We start from the raw sequence: 16,931 nt of genomic DNA, 5'->3' as shown, positions 1-16,931 counted from the left end.
GCCATGTTATGATTTTTATATCATATAGTTATAGCGAGCGCAGCTCACCGGCGCGCAGCGCCGGCGAGCGAAGCGAGCTCTATGAACCAGTGTGTGCGGGAAAAAGAACGAGCTAAACCTACAGTTCATCAAACAAAAATTTTTGTCTACGTCCCTTATGCTTTCTAATGTTTTCACCCGTGGTGCTATGCCAAAAATGGCCGACTTTTAATTCGTAATTTACGGTGACTTAAAGTTTGAAGACACGTTTTGAGTACCGCATATGCTTTGGCGAGACTCAAAAGATTTGTTACATGCTTCCATACCTTCGTATTGAGTCAAGAAACGTAACAAAGACTAACAAAGTCATGGATGACGTCACAGTGCACTCGTGCTATATTTCCCGCGATAAATTTAGAGGTGGATCAAACATCTGACATGATCTGTAATGAGTGTACTGGCTATTTCAGTATAGACTGCGAAACCTGCCTCATTGACATATGATTTGTTTTTAATCTTTTTTTTTAATATAGAGATTAAATATATATATATATATATATATATATATATATATATATATATATATATATATATATATATATATATATATATATATATATATACCTGACTTATACATTTGGTAGACCGATTGTATTATTTTATCTTTATTAGGGAGACCAGTAGATTAGGGAGACATATTTTGGTCTCCGTATTATTTTGACCTTGTCTAAAATGTAATTGGCTTATCTTTAAATGAATGAACGGTGTGTCTTTGCCTAAAATGCATCAATGTGTCTATTATTTGACATCCAATAGTTACCTTTTGTCTATATTTTTTCGTAAAAAGGAATTCAATCTGCCTCCATCGTATAATTAGCAATGACTATTTTTCTGCATTTAGGAGACCAACAAAAACTTGCAATATTGCAAAAAATCTAACATATATAATTTGTTTAGCCTTTAATTATTCTAAATGAACTTGTTTTCAAAATACTTTTTCACTTTTTATGTATAAAGCCTAACTAGAAAAAAAGTCGTTAATTTCTTGACCATGTTTGAACATTTGGCAAGTGCTCTCCGCCATTTGTTCCGAGTACTCTCGGAACGTCTCGGGTTAAAACAATGGACCTTTTAACGCCAGCGTGTTGCCTTTTAGGAATCAAAGCCATTTTATGGTAAGTATTTTTGATAATCCTACTACAATTGAACAAAGTAATGTTTTTATGAAGTTTTTTTTTAAAATATTCAAATAAAATAGGGCGATAATGTGTGCAACTTGACTATTTTACACCAAATGTTGATTAATCTTCGAGGACATTCGAAACGAAGTTAACAATAAAAGCATGATTTTCATTTCCACTGTACGTTTGATGTATATGTAATTCAAGGATTTATCAGTACCTTCTCCAGAGCAAAAGTCGTCCCCATTCCCAATTGGAAATAAGTTCACTTCAGCAGCTGTCCAAATTATGATCCCAATTAGTATAGCAGTATTTTTCCCCCAACTGGTAAATAGTTCTTATGTTTATTTCTTATCAAAAAATACTTCGTAAAATAACCAGAATGTCCATAAATGTTCAGTATTAACAAATGATTAAACCCATTTAGCAAAACTGCAGTCATAAAAGTTTCCAAACACGCTGTAAACATCGCCAACTTTTAATCCGATTTTCCTCTGTTTTTCTAAAACATCGTTATTTTGTGGTATACAGTACAGTACGTACTGTAAATGGTACATGTTTTTTTTTTTACACACACTAGACTGATATAAAAGTAAAAGGTAAATGTAATTCAAGGATTTATCAGTACCTTCTCCAGAGCAAAAATGTTATGAAATATTTCAAACAGAAAAATACATTCTCAATTTAAAAGGGGATGTTGATAAATTCTTAATAATGTAATACTTTTATGACCAGTGTTGAAGGTGTTTATTTCAGGGAAAAAGACTTGTTCTAATAACTAAATATAGGAATATTATACATATATCTATATTGTGAAGTTAATTAGATTCTATTCAATTAAAGTCTAGCTCTTTGATCGTTTTCCATTATGATAATAAATTCAGAAATCATGATGTATGCAACATATGATTTCTCCCAACTGCATGAAATTGTCGATACAATTTTCCCAATTCCAAAAAAATTGGCATTTTCAAAATAAAAAAAGGCTGAAAAATCCCTGTAATTATATAGCTAGTTTATTGAAAATGGACAGAAAAGTTAACCGAAGAATGTCGCTTTATGTAAATAGATCGAGATGAAGAATTTTCTATATTACAGTTATATGTACAAGTAATATTGTTTTAAATTAATTATGTACGTAATGTAGATATATGTACATGTACCCCTTGTTACCTAAATGAATTAAAAGCAAATTAAGATCAGTTGCTCTTTTTCACTTGTATAGTGGAAAGATAGCCGACTATTCTATGTACGAATTGACTTAATTATTATAGGTAAGATAGTCAGGCCTCCATGTTTACAACCGGGATGCTCACCCCACATTTACAATTGTGACCCACATTTACAAATGTGACATCATAGTATCACTCTCGTTTGGTTTTCGGATATTATCAGGTTTGTAAAATTTTTGGCTTTTGATGATTAATAATACTGTAAACAATGTGTCTGCAGATTCCCGTTGGGCTGAGTGTGATCTGTTGACCAGGCAAAACATGTATGTCTTGATTACACAGCGTTGTGCACAATGTGCTCTCAAGAACATTCAATCCAGAAGCATGACAAATGTAGCAACACTTTTAAAACTACTTTTTGATACTTGTATTAATTTTAATGTTTATGCGCACCCGGGGCGCCCTTCCCCCTGTAATTGTTGATTTATTAGAACAACATGACATGTTTCATACATGATAGCATTAGAAAAGGTCGATGGTTGTAAATATTTTGTTGTTTACCAATTTAATGTATGTTCTCACTAGAACATGCACATATGATATATGGTAGACTATTATCACATTCAACTCTCTCTCTCTCTCTCTCTCTCTCTCTCTCTCTCTCTCTACAGCAGCGATTCATCTTATGACCTTTAAAAATCATGCACCTGCACTCTTGCGAGTATACAAAATGTTGTAAAATGTTCGTACTATATATTGTTCGTGCATTGCACTGCGATGATTTGGATCGCATTCAGTCGCGTCTGAATAGTGTGCATGTCCACAATTTTTAAGGAGACTTGATGCAAGCACTAAAACGCATGCAACAAATGCGAGACCTCATGCAATATATGAGAGAGCTCGTGCGAATCTAAAACATTCCGATCGCAAAGAGTTGTAAAGTGCTCGTACGCCAATTGTGAATGGGGCTCAATGTAGATGTTTATGAATCCAAAGGTTTTCTTTGCATATAAACAATGCTTTCACACAGGTGCTTGTGGTTTTAATGTAGGTTTTGGAGTTATTAGCACAACCAGTCATGTCAGTGGAGATTTTCTCCTGCAGGAGAAACATTAAAAGGACAGGATGGGGAGGAGAGATTGAAGACAAGCACAGAAAACAAAATATTTATCTATAAATATAATGGAAAAGAACTTTGGTAATACGATTTATACATATTTACATGAAGCTGGAGGTATGTAGCTCCTGATGTAAAAAAAAAAATTGAAGCAACGTTTATCCAAATTTTTTTTTCAGACCAGGAGATACAGACCTGCAGCTAAATGTAATATTTTAACATTTATGTATGGCAGTAATGTTTCTAGAAATAACTATAAACAATTCTAATTAAGTCAAGCAAAAATACCAGTAATTCTACTACAGTTATTGCCGAGATCAAAGAGATGCCGCGGACATTATTCTCCAATATACCACGAACGTCATCAGTAAATTATCAGATCAGAAATACCTATTTGTCTCGCACTGATCATGGAAGTACCACTTCAAACCGTAAAAAGTTTTAAAACCATGTCAATTTCACGTGTTAGTTCCAGTCAAAACAATGTGTATTGCCTCAAATCTTTATTCTTAAGAAATCAATGCGGCTGTTCCTAGGACCTCCCTAGCACATTTTCACGGCGTGGTTTTACATAAAATATATAACGTGTTGTAGTAATAATCGTATTATATTGTCTTTAAAATATTAGGAATGTGATTCAAAGATATTTTATAAATAAGTGAAGAGTATTAAAATCCTAAGAAAAAAGTATGTCGTCTGCATGTGATTCCTTTGATCGATACACATGTAAACATTACTAACAAAACCGTTGGGGTTACACGGAACAGCCGTCAAAATGACCTAGATCGTCTCTCTATAGGAGAAACGATCTGTAGAAATACTGGGCTGTTAGTAGAATAGAAATAAAGTTCTTGTTTTCGTGAATGTTGCAGGATAACCTCCTCGGTCTCGAAATGTTGTTTGAAATATAAAAGCCTCGGCTAACGCCTCGGCTTTTATATTTCAAAACAACATTTCTCGACCTCGGAGGTTATTCTGCAACATTCACGAAAACTCGTACTTTATTTCTTAATTATATGCTTCTTATTTAAGGTTTGATTTCTTTTTATGTACACTGGAGTATTGATGCTGTCAGGAGTGAACAACCATACATGTATCTGCCAGTTTGTAAATGATGGCAAGGACGATGCAAACTCCACCATAAACTCAGAGTGTTTAATGGAAGGGAATACCTATGATTGTTTGCTAAGAGAGACATTGTGGTTGGGGAAGAGATACTTCATGTATATGACTATGGTTGTGATGGGAAAAGCTTGCGGTGGCGCAGCAAGGTAGGAAAATGGTTGGATTAATTATACACAAAAAATAATTATTAAGAGAGAGTTTAGTGATTTACAATCAGGCTTTGGATATCTTGTTATCCGGCTTTGGTTTTGTTTTTGCATTTTTTCGTACATTGATTTGTTTTAAACAAATCTAAAAAATAGGTTTTTCTCAAGAATTTAAAAAGTATCAGAATAGATAATTTATATGTTTTTATTGAAAAACAAGCCTAAAACTTCTGTAAGTGTTGTTAAATAGGTTAAAAATCGTGATCAATTAATCAGCAGAATTGGTTGTCTCTTGCCATCTGATGATCGGTCAATAATCGAATCGGTAACAAATTACATTAAATTCAATAATATGGGGCACTAAATTTTATGCTATGTATAATCTAAAATATATAAGTGCTATTTTCACTTCCTTTTAAAAGCTTATAAGACTTTTGCTGTATTTTTATTAGGTAGAATGTTACACATCTTTTGAGATTGAAGAAAACCCCCAGCTCACAACAGTTTTCATTTCATTCAATACAGATTAGAAAACAAAATGATAGGTATAATATTAATGTAATAAACCCAGACTGAGTATAATTGATTATAAAATCTAAAATCGATTATGATAAATCGACAACCTTTTCAACTGATCATTGATTGAAATTCAATCATCGTGACAACACTAGCCCCTGTTCATGTACATGTTTTTACCGGTACTAGTTTTGATTGATTTCAGAAAAGGCTGTGATCCTTTTGATTTTGGTAATGGTTTTGTTAGGTTTTATTTCACTTTATTTTGTTTATAGTTGTTTGATTTTCTTTCAATTTTAACATTATATACGGTTCTTGTGCTGACCTGAATAGATTTATTTTGTTTTCATTATCAAGCACTATTAAATTAAAAGCTTGAAAGAGGTGTCCAGTTGTGCAGTTGACAATGCACCTGCTTATCACCACTGCGACCCAAGTTTAATCCCCATGATCGACAGTTGTTGTATATGATAGGGTACATTGGTCGCCTGCTTGGACACGTGGGTTTTCTCCAGTCACCCCAACTTCTTCCCACATCATGACCCACTCGCGCTAACATCCATGCCAACAAAAAGCTATTAATATAAGTCAGTGTGCATTGTGAATCTGTCACTAATGTGGAGGGTCTCCTTTGCAAAATTGTTTTTTGTTAGATAAATTACAAGATCTGTTTCTGTAGTAAATATGTATATTTTGCAAATTGTTTACAGAATGTACTTCTTGAAAAATATACATTTACATAGAATTATCAGATTTGGTAGGTTAGTTAATTTAAGCATCAATCTGAATTGGAATTCATTTTTCACTGAATATTGGTACAGTCTTGTTTTTGTACCATGGCTGAAAAGTTTGATTTAGTCAGTGGTCTGTTGTCAGATTTATAAAAAAGAAACATCAATTACCAAATGTGGTAAACTAATAATTGATGAATGTTTATGAAAGAAAATTTTCTATATTGTTTTAATTTCTTTCAGTTCCCTCTGATGTGGATTCTGACCCATTTAGTGTATCAAACTACTCGCCAAGTTCTGATTCTGAATCAGATGAAAATACGAAGGTTTTGGGTAATGTTATTATTTAAAGAATAATTTTGCATCTGCAGTCCATTTTCACTTTGCAAAAAATACCTGAAAGAACAAGAGGCTGAGAGCCCAGTCATTTTAATTCAGACTAAAGTAAATCCATTTATATTAACTAGATATACTTTGAAATGTAGTTGTGTATAACAATCTACATGTTGATCTGGTCTCCCTAATGCTGTGATAATGCATTAGATTTACATGATATGAGTGGAATGTACTGGATGTAATATATTTGTAACAGTTATATTTATTTTGTTTAATCATTAGGAATAAAATTTGCAATGATTTAAAAAAGTAAACGTAGAAGCTTGTATTTACAATACAATATATTGGTATTTTTACAGAGTCCACCCCAAATTCATTGAGAGCTAGCCGCAACACAATGGAAAAACAGGGCATCTTGACCCTCAGAGAAAACAGTGAGCATTTTGAAGCAGGTAAATGAATTAAATTCAATGTTGCAATGTTATTATGTTTTTAAGCAAGAAACATTAATACAGTCAGTTGGGTAGCTAGACCTGAAACGAAGTGCATGCTTAAAATGGCAGGGGGTGTGGGGGCCACCATGAGGCCCCCAGTGGGTCCAGGACAAAGCTCAGGGGGCGAAAGCCCCTGGAAGCTCATGGATTCCGACGATTTTTAACACCAAAAATTAAAGCAGAAATTGAAAGGAATGCTTACTATTTAAGCCTATTTTTAGGCAGTTAAAATTGTTTTGGCTATAGTTTAGGCATAAAATAAAATCACAAAACTTATTAAAAGTTAAAAGAAGAATTTTTTTTTGACATTTGCCTTTGACCCACTCAAAGCTTTTATTCTTAAGTTCGTTTTCACATAGTTTATGGTAATGAATATCTCAATAAAGCTGTGATATTCTATCGGGGAAATTTAAAATGTGTAAAACTAAGTTCAACTGCAAAATAAATAGTTGCCTTTTTAGGTACATGCATTGTGTACTGTTTCTTTAATATGGTACTTTAAGACCATATTGTGTGGCTATATTTGGTGCTTAATACGTCTTTGTTTAGCATTGATTTCGGATAAAGTAGGACCGAGTGACGGAAACGGGCTGATGGAATAACTAAGTATGGACCTTAATACTTGAATTCTATTTTTATATTTTTTTTTTCTTTATTTATTTTTTTACTGATTTTTCCCCCAAATGATGTGCATGCTCAGGCATATAAGCATACATGGTAGCTACGCCACTGGCAGTGTACAATTTACTACTCAAGTCTAAGATTGCTCGTGATCTTGGGGCTTGGTCTCCCTAATGCTGTGATAATGCATTTGATTTCCATGATATGAGTGGAATGTAATGGATGTAATATATTTGTTATACTTATAAGTACATGTATAAGTCATTAGGAATAAGTTTTGCAAAGAGATAAAGAAGTAAACTTAGAAGCATGTATTTATGATACAATATATTGGTACTTTTTTACAGAGCCCACCCCAGTTTCATTGAGATCTAGCTGCAACACAATGGAAAAACAGGACAGCTTGACTCTAAGGTAAAGCAGTGAGCGGAGGTTGACAATGGTTTTCGAGGGGTGTCAATTTCAATAGATACCCTCCCAAACAGGCACTATTCATTTTATTTTACTGAATGTCTTATTTCTAAAGAAAATTTTACTGCTTTTATTTAGAAATGAAGTAAATTCTACGACAAACCGTACGCTCATAATTTAAGCGCATGTAACAGTTCGTTGTGTTACCAATTGCCAAGTGTGTTGCTAACGCTGAGGGTAATAGAACGGATTACCAACTGCGTCTAAACCAATCAGATTTCAGTATTTAACATTTAACATGAAAGTATAATAAAATTGTTTGTCTGGTCTCCCTAATGCTGTGATAATGCATTAGATTTCCATGATATTAGTGAAATGTAATGGATGTAATATATTTGTTATATTTATTTTTATTAATCATTAGGAATAAACTTAGCAATGATATAAAGAAGTAAACTTAGAGACTTGAAATTGCAATACAATATATTGGTACTTTTTACAGAGTCCACCCCAAATTCATTGAGATCTAGCCGCAACACAATTGGAAAACGGGACATCTTGACCCACAGAGAAAACACTGAGTATTTTGAACAAGGTAAATGAATTAAACTAAATGTTGCAATGTTATTATGTGATCCTGGGGCTTGGTCTCCTTAATGCTGGGATAATGTATTTGATTTCCATGATATGAGTGGAATGTAATGGATGTACCGGTAATATATTTGTAATATTTATTTTAATTAGTCATAAGGAATAAAATTTGCAATGATTTAAAAAGTAAATGTTGAAGCTTGAATTTACAATACAATATATTAGTACTTTTATACAGAGTCCACCACAGATTTATTGAAAGCTAGCCGCAACGCAATGGAAAAACAGGACATCTTGAACCTCAGAGAAAACAGTGAGCATTTTGAACAAAGTAAATGAATTAGAATCAAAGTTGCAACGTTATTATGTATAACAATTAACATGTTTGTCTGGTCTCCCTAATGCTGTGATAATGCATTTGATTTCCATGATATGAGTGGAATGTAATGGATGTAATAAATTCTCCTATATGTAATAATATTCCTAAATATAAATACACTGTGTTAGAGTAAAATCCCAAGAGATCCGAATATCAACATGGTATGTAATTTTGAAGCGAGCAAAAAAGTGTTGATTCCTTCAATAATATGAATTAAATATTTAGATGAAAAGTATTTACAGCCTCAGAATGGTTTGTTATGAATAATTTGACTGTTATTTTCAATACAACTTCATTATTTTTCTCAAAAATCGATTCGGAGCGATTCTGCAATTTTCTGCTACATTACGGGTATATGGGAGGCGTTCCTGTCAGATTATTATAACTAAACAGAGTGTAGTGAAATTAATAGCATTATTGTAGGCTTAAAGCTTGGTTCTGTAATTGTAAACAATACGGTGCGTCGATGTAGTGAATGTCCGATATCATATGCAATGTCAACCCGTGCACGCACGGGTCAAAGTCTAGTAAGAATAATTAATTTTGACTTGTGAAAGAAAGTAATCATTTTAAGATTGATAAAGCCACAAAAGGGGCAACTGTTTCTTTAAAAGATTTCTTGTTTTAAACTTTATTTATGCAATAACGATTCTTTGATCTTTTGCAGTTCCATACCATTGTTTTCCCTCTCTCAGTTCCTGTGATGAAAGAAGTCAACTTGATAGGTTTGTTTCAATCTATTTTGTGAATGTTGTTCTTGTTTGATAATAGGATAGTCATACATATGTAGCTGCAACAATGTAGCCCTCTCCGATTTTTTATAACTGATGTTTACTCCCCCCCCCCTCCCCCCCAAAAAAAACAAAAAAAAAAAAAACAGGAGAGGGCTACATTATTGCAGCTAGGTGTTAGGCTTCTGGCTTTTGAATGACAATGTATAGATGGAGTTATTTCCTTGTGACTTGTGACAGAGGCTGTAGTGCACAATTCCATTTGACTTTCAAGAAATGTTCAGATAGTAATGCAAATGTAAAGTGTTTAATAACATTTGCTGAGTACCACTTTCAATACTGTAAAAGGGATTATTTACATGTAAGGGAAAATTTTACACTTAAGCTTAAAACTGGGTAAAATACCCCCACATTTGCATATGGGCAGTGCTTTAGTGTGGTAAATCACTGTGTATGTATTTCTTTTTCTTTTTTCTTCATTAAATAATTTTTGTATTTGTATACATTTTTGAAAGTTTATCTAAAAGGGTGAGTGTCGGAGTTACATGTGCACAATCCTAAAGGTCCAAGTACAGCACCTGAATCACATGTGACTGAAGAAGATTTGATGTCCAAACCCTGCGAGAGTGGAAATGCAAATGCATCGGATGTTACACCATAAGGTGATCAGTCTTTTTTTTTATTTGTGTGAATCTGTGTGTGGTAGTGGTGGGGGGGGGGGGGGGGGGGGGTAATAGAAGTCATATTATTGAAATGATAAAAACTTTTCTCAATAATTTTCTTTCTTTCTTTAAGATGACAATGGTACATTGATTTGCATCGTTTAATAATTAAAACCCATCCATAATGTTTTCTCTTTTCATTACGTTTTATGCATGCCTGTCCTTAGTATTTGCAAAGTAAGATATTCATGATATTGTTATTACAGAGTGCTTCTTTGAGATCGAAGATGATAATGGAACTAAAGTTCTTGCAAGCCCAGTTGCAGCCAAGAAGACTAAAAGCAGCTCAGGTGATATATCTTTGTTGCTTGGTCTATCTATCCACAATTTGATGAATTAGCAATTTTTAGGTCACCTGAGTTTATTGCAATCCGTTTTCGTCCGTTATCGTGCATCGTGCCTTAACAATTTTACATTTTTAACTTCTTCTTAAAAACTACAGGGCTGATTATTACCATTTTTGATGTGAGGCATCTCTATGGTGAGAGGAATCTAAATTGTAAAATTCATGGCTCTACTACCCCCGGGGCGCCACATGTGGGGCCAAATTTGCAAAAAAAGAGCCAAATTTTAAAAAATATTCTTCTCTATTCCCACACATGTTAGGAAAAAACTGGTTGCATAGTTATAATGTCCATGAAGCCCTCTACATAAATTGTGAAATTCATGGCCCCTGGGTCAGGGGTTCAGGCTCTAGAATGGGGCCAGTATGGCCATATAGTATATATGTATTTAATCTTAGAAAATCTTCTTCTCTACCCCATATATATTTGTTAAAACTAAATGCATGATTATGATGTCCATATTGTGAAATTCATGACCCCTGGGTCAGTGGTTCAGGCTCTAGGGTGGGGCCAATATGGCCATATAGTAAAAATGTATTAAATCTTAGAAAATCTTCTTTTCTACTCCCATATAAATATATATATATATCTGGTTATAAAGTCCATGAAGCCCTCTACCAAAATTGTGAAATTTATGACCCCCGGGTCAGGGGTTCAGGCTCTAGGGTGGGGCCAATATGGCCATATAGTAAAATGTTTTAAATCTTAAAAAATCTTCTTCTCTACTCCCACACATGTGGGCAAAAAACTGAATACATGGTTACGATATCCACTAACTCCTCTACCTAAATTGTAAAATTCATGGCCCCTGGGTCAGGGGTTCAGGACATGAGGGGGGAGGCAATATAGTGTTAATGCATATAATGTTATAACATTTTCTTCTCTATTCTCACACATCTGTATAAAAAACTGACCTATAATTATGTTTACCAGGAAGTCCTCTACTGAAATTTTAATTTTCATGTCCCCTGGAGTATGGGTTTTAACTCTAGGGCAGGGCCAAAATGGATGTATAGGTGTTATTGCATATAGTGTTAAAAAATTATCCTTTTTACTCCCACACACCTGAAAGGAAACTGAATTCATGATTTTGTAGACCCGATCTTTTAAGTTTTTTGCCAAAATTGTAGGTTTCACAGTTCTTTTTGAAAGATTTCAGGCAGGGAGGTGGCCGTCATTACTAATTTATAATTTTTCTACTCCAGAATAAAACCTAATTAATTAAATGCATATATGAGACTCCTCGACAAGTTTGTGTATGGGTTATATGCTACTCAGGTGACCGTTACAGGAATAGAAACAAATTTCTCATGGAAAATTATGATGTGAAATGTTTACATCTTTTCACCATTCGGAACCCACTTGAAATACCTCATACAATTTTTCAATTATGTCATCCAGGCTATTTCATGGCCGATGCAATGCAAAATCCCTATAGGCTTTCTATTTTGGGTTGTGTATTGAAGCCTAAAGCGGTAGAGGGGGCATTTCAAAACAGATAATCTTGACATATAAGTGGATGAATGTAGTTCGAGCATGAATGTATTTATGAAAATCAAAATATTCAGCAAGAAGTAGTGGAAGCAAAAACCATACAGAGTATGGTATGCCTTGAATCTATACATAGGTATTATCCTTTTTACATGAATATGTAACAATATAATAATTCTGATTGTTTATATTATTTTTAAAATCTTTTCAAGGTAAAAGAAAAATCCAGGAGTTTTTGGAAAAACATGAAATGTATTCATTGGAACGGCTTGATGAGAGGACCAAAGTTTTGAAGATTAGATCTAAAATCTTCAACGAGAGAAAAACAACAAGACTTAGGACATTAAAAAAATTAAATGAAATGAAATCAATGAAAAAGCAAACATGAATCTCATGATTTTACATATAATGTAACTGTAATGTAACAACAAGACGTAGGGCATGTATGATAATTTATTTTTAGCTCACTGAGACGAAGTTCGGGGGAACTTATGCTATACTGCTGGCGTTGGCGGCCGGACCTGGTAAAAGTTTTTGTTGCAGGTCCTTTATCTTAGTTATTTCTTGTCCTATCTTCACCAAACTTGCATGGATGATGCATCTGGACCTTTTTATGAACTTGAAAAACTTGGATGCTGAATCTGGGCAATGAATTTTAGATGCTGGAGGTTAAGGTTTTTGGAACAGGTTAAAGTTTTTGGTGCAGGTGGCCTTTGATAGCAATTTCTAAATTACTACTGATCCAAACTTGCATGGATGATGCATCTTAAGATACTGATGCACCTGAAAGGCTTGTATATTGAATCTTAGCCATAGGTTTCGGATGCTGGATGAGGTTATGTTTTTTGGAACAGGTCATATATTAAATTTATTTAGTACTATTTCAAACTTGCATAGTTGATTTAACTATAATATAAATGAATTGCAAAGGTAGCTTCAGATGCAGAGCCTGATCTTCATAATCAAGGATGCTAAAAATATATCTTAGTAATGACTGGTCCTAACTTAACCAAACTTGAATTGATGATGCGTCTTATGATACTGATGCATCTGGCAGGCTTGAATGCCGAATCTGAGTCATAGGTTTTGGATGCTGGATGAGGTTTATTTATTTTGGAACAGGTCACATGATTTATAGACAATAGCTTGCATAGTTAATTTAACTATAATATAAATGAATCATAGAGGTTGCTTCAGTTTCAGATCCTGATCTCTATTATCAAGGATGTTTAAAAAGAATATCCTACCTCACTCTAACCTGATTGATAGATGTGTTTGTTGTTAAATGATATAACATGATTCATATGATATAGTATTGTCAGATTTGATACACTATTGTTTTATATGATACAATGTTATATCATATATTGTAAAAAGTTAGTAGGATATTGTATCAATATTTTTGTGCATTATGATATGATATTGTATCATTATATTGTAATGTAAAGTATTTTTTATTATGATGCAATGTTGTATAAAATGATAATGTATTATATACTATTTTATCACATGCTATTGTTTCATATTATATTGCCATATTTAATATGGTATAATATGATACAATATTGTATTGTAATATATAATATCTTATCACATGATATGATATTGTATAAAATGATATTGGTTTATATAATATATTATTTTATCACATGAAATAGTATTATTTGATATTGGAATATATAATATTGTAACATATGATACGATATTGTATAAAGTGATATTGTATTATATAATATATTACTGTATCACATGATATTGTATCATATGATTTGATACAATGTTGAATCAAGTTATATTGTATCTTATGATACAATATCATATTATGTATCAAATATGATATAATATCATACAATATCATACTTAAGTATACAATATAATATAATGTGTTACAAAATTGTGATGTATTATGTGATATGACATTGTATCATATATTATGATATTGTATTATGTGATCAAATGCAATAATGTATTTAACATGACACTATGTCATATCATATGTTACAATATCATATTGCATCTTTATTTATTACAGTATTTTATTCTTATTATTATATGTGTGTATCTTATATTAATATATGAAATGAACATATGATTATTATCCAATTTTTTAACATATGATATAGTAATATGATATTGTTTCGAAACAGTATCCATAGATATCCAAGATCATTAACTATGATTTTCAGGTAATATGATAAAGGTGGTCTCATAAAGGTGATGCTTTATAAAGGTGATGCCTCGTCTCGGTGCTTTGTAATCTGTGATTACCTTTGTTCCTTATAAGGCAAGAAAGTGGCCCCTAAACGTGATATGTATTGCAGACGACATCCTAATGTCTTTATGTTTGAAAATTTTGAATTTTTTTTAGCTGCATAATCCTGTTCGTCCTTTAATATTTTTTTGGCCATGCATTTGATCAGTCATTTTTGCTCCCAGAGTAACTTTTAAACTTTGTCAATTTCTTACATGTGTACTTATTATCAATGTTATTCATTAACATTTATTAATGAATGGTTCATTCAATACGTGATCTTTGATCACCTTTTTTTATTGTTATATATGAATTATGAAGAATATTAAGTAAATCAATTTTAAAAGCTTTATTTTCTTGAAATGTATGAAATTTGAAATATGAAGGTTGAAAATAGATTATGAATATTTTGATTTCATAAATTTACAGATCCTTACATACATGATTTTGTTGCACAGAAAAAAATGAAACTGTTGTAATTGAACTGCAAGTTCACCAAAATAATGGACATGTTATGTACACTGAATTTTGAATGGAAATGATTGCTCTATTAATAAATTTGAAATGATTAATTGTTTAAACTTTCAAAATTGAACTAATGTTTACACCCTGGTCCATAAATTATAAATGAAATCTATTTGGAATTAGTTTTGATGATTAGTAAAGTTTGTTCATGAACGTGAAATGTTTTTTTTTTTCATTTATTAATGTGAAATTCTAAAACACATTAGGATACATGTAGAATGGATTGAATTGAGAAGATAATCTTCAGTAGGGACGCAAATTTAAAATGCTACATATTTTCCCCATTTTCGCAAATTTCGTGACATGCGAAAAAAAACCGGACAGTGAAAATTAAAGGGCTTGCAAATCACGAATGTTATGGTTAAAAAAAAAGAATGGTCTACCTAAACCCTAATTAAGTAATATTAATAAAAATGTATTATCGGTATCCCATAGCCGCATAAGACAGTAGCAAAATATTAGAGGGACAATATAGTATATTTTTAAGGGCTAATAGTAATGAAAAATTAAAACAGATGTGAGATTATTGCCATTCCACAGACCTCTAAATGACCATCTATGAATATTAAAAGTCCACACCATCAACTATGTGAGATATTAACAAAGCTTACATATACATGCACATGTACACAGTGACCTTGCATTATATCTTAATTCTATGTTGCGTGGCGATAAAAAATGATAGAGCACTTGCAAATCATGAAAACTATGGGAAAAAAGAATGGTCTACTTAAGCCATAAAAAATATATATGAAAATATATGCACGGTCTCCTTAAGCCTTATGAGAGAGTAACAAAATATTAAGGAGACCATTTTTGCTGTATTTTTTTAAGGACAAGATATATTGAAAAATTAAAACACATGTAAAGTTATTTGAATCTTGAAGACCTCTAAATGACTATTTGCAATAAAAAATATGCACATATAAAAATTTTGTATATTGTCTCCCTAAACTACATTTTAGGGTATGGTCTCCTCAATGCCTAAATCAGATTTATATATATATATATATATATATATATATATATATATTAGCAAGAGCCATACTTTACTGTCAATATCGATCCATTTTTAAGCTAATTGTGCATGCATGTACAGTAGTATATGAGTAGGGAGGAAATAAACAATAGGACATTTTGAACTAAATAAAAAGGAATAAAATGAAAACAAAATCAGGTAAAAAAAATTATGTAGATATTGCATATAGTCAGACCATTAAATTTAAAAGTTGGAAACTACACACCTACAAACAGGTACCGGTCGGTCTCTCTCTCTCTCTCTCTCTCTCTCTCTCTCTCTCTCTCTCTCTCTCTCTCTCTCTGGGTAGTGGGTTGCGCTGTATGTATCATAACCATTAAAATTCACTGGGTCGGAAGCAAATTGAAAGTGTGTGTGGGGGGGGGGCTTGACTAATCCTCAGAAATATTGGAAAAAAACTAATTCCTAAAATCTTGAAAATCCTAATCCGTGGGTGCGGGGGGTATACCTATAGTTATACCTCCTACAGGAAATTTGACAATCCTATAGGATTTTTAGAAAGTCCTATGGGAATTATATTTCCTATAGGAGATTATCATTTCCTGTAGGAATTTGATTCAGACATGTAGTTTTTCTACAGGATATTAAGTTTTCCTATAGGATTTTATCAAATCCTACCGGAATTGAAATTCCTATAGGAAGTTCTTGTATTCCGATAGGAAATTTCAAATTTCTAATAGGAATATTGTTTTTCCTATGGGAATTTATTTTTGAAAAGTAAATATCTCACCAGACAGGTGAGATATATGCAGCTTTGAAGGGTGCAAAAATGCCACCTTGGCACTGGCAGAGTTATCTGGCACAGTGTTTATAATATTCATATAATTTATTACATATTGCTTTGAGGGCGACAATACCGGAATGTTTGCACCGAGATGACAGGAAATCACTAGCGTGATATGTCACCCGATGCCGAAGGCAGAGGGCGACATAACACAAAAAGGCTTTTCTGTTACCGATGAACACACATTCTAGTACTGTTATCCATGAAGACATGTAATATAAGTTAGAAAACATTTAAAAAATCAA

The 16,931-nt window shown here is 32.6% G+C and overlaps 1 long non-coding RNA gene across 5 annotated transcripts; it reads left to right on the top strand.

Moving 5' to 3' along the window:
* The first annotated feature begins 605 nt into the window (after positions 1 to 605).
* Positions 606 to 14,910, top strand: LOC117691721 (uncharacterized). 5 transcript variants are annotated; one of them, XR_010713064.1, is made up of 14 exons: positions 606 to 1,154; positions 1,368 to 1,487; positions 2,435 to 2,555; positions 3,384 to 3,530; positions 4,510 to 4,720; positions 6,211 to 6,300; positions 6,663 to 6,755; positions 7,766 to 7,832; positions 8,332 to 8,424; positions 8,659 to 8,733; positions 9,467 to 9,524; positions 10,058 to 10,192; positions 10,459 to 10,542; positions 12,300 to 14,910. It is a non-coding gene; the product is annotated as an uncharacterized lncRNA (long non-coding RNA). The 5 variants fall into 5 exon arrangements; XR_010713065.1 differs by lacking the exons at positions 1,368 to 1,487; positions 12,300 to 14,910 and having other exon boundaries at positions 607 to 1,154; positions 10,459 to 10,544; XR_010713066.1 differs by lacking the exons at positions 1,368 to 1,487; positions 2,435 to 2,555; positions 12,300 to 14,910 and having other exon boundaries at positions 608 to 1,154; positions 10,459 to 10,544.
* Positions 14,911 to 16,931: the final 2,021 nt, after the last annotated feature.

Source organism: Magallana gigas, chromosome 4 (genome assembly GCF_963853765.1).
Source record: "Magallana gigas chromosome 4, xbMagGiga1.1, whole genome shotgun sequence".
In the NCBI taxonomy this organism is placed as follows: Eukaryota; Metazoa; Mollusca; class Bivalvia; order Ostreida; family Ostreidae; genus Magallana; species Magallana gigas.
The sequence above is the reverse complement of the archived record's forward strand: the minus strand, read 5'-3'. Positions and strand labels throughout refer to the sequence as shown.